Raw genomic sequence first — 913 nt, forward strand, 5'->3', positions numbered from 1 at the left:
CATCACCGTCACCTTTAAACCATCACAATTACACAAAAGACTACTTCAGTCCCCTCTCCCCTACCCCTTGTCCCCTCCCTTCCCAACTCCCCTGACTGTTTGCTCAGTCTTTTTCACTCCTCATTGTATTCATCGCTGTCTCCATCATCATCTCTGTAACTCGCCTCTGAAAATCTATGCCAGGCCCCTCTTTTCCATATGCCCGCAATCTCTTTCCCATTGTCATCAACCATCTTCCTATAGTACTGGTACTTTTTTTTTTTTAAAGGAAAGTTGTTTGTGTTCCAAGTCAAATTAGCCAAATCAATTCCAAATCCATGAGTCATTCAAGAACCAAATGTGGCCCTACTACCAGCAAATATTCCCCTCCCCCCCTCCCCGCCTGAGGCTTCAGATGCTTCCAAATCCTTTGGCGGGCACCCTACATGCAGGCCCTAGCCTGGAAGCTTGGGGTTTGGATGCCCCCAAATTTGGCTTGCCCTCAGCCATCTGGCCACAGGAGCAAGCTAGGGAGGAGTCTCCCAATTTCATAAAGTCAGCATGTAAATACAAGTCCTAACCTGCTGCAGAGTTTTTTTGTGCACAGCAACATGCGTGGACACTGCCTCAGCTGGCTGGGGCACAGGGTGCTTCAGTGTGGAGCTAGCTGACAGGAAGCCCATGGCTGCTCCAACAGGGCTCCACATGCTTTGGAGCAGCTAGCTGGGGCATGACAGTGCTTCAGCACAATGGCTATGTCGCAGAGCACCTCGGTGCTCTGCTCCTAGAGGGGAGAAACTGCCAGGGAGAGAGACAGAGCCCTGGCAGGTCATAACGAGCCCAGCTGAGTGTTGCCAGGGTAACGAGCCCAGCTGCAGGTTGCCGGGGCAACTAAGGGGAGCCAGCTGCCTGTAGGAGGCAGGGCCTGGCCCTT

Source organism: Alligator sinensis, unplaced genomic scaffold (assembly GCF_000455745.1).
Source record: "Alligator sinensis unplaced genomic scaffold, ASM45574v1 scaffold747_1, whole genome shotgun sequence".
Taxonomy (NCBI): Eukaryota; Metazoa; Chordata; order Crocodylia; family Alligatoridae; genus Alligator; species Alligator sinensis.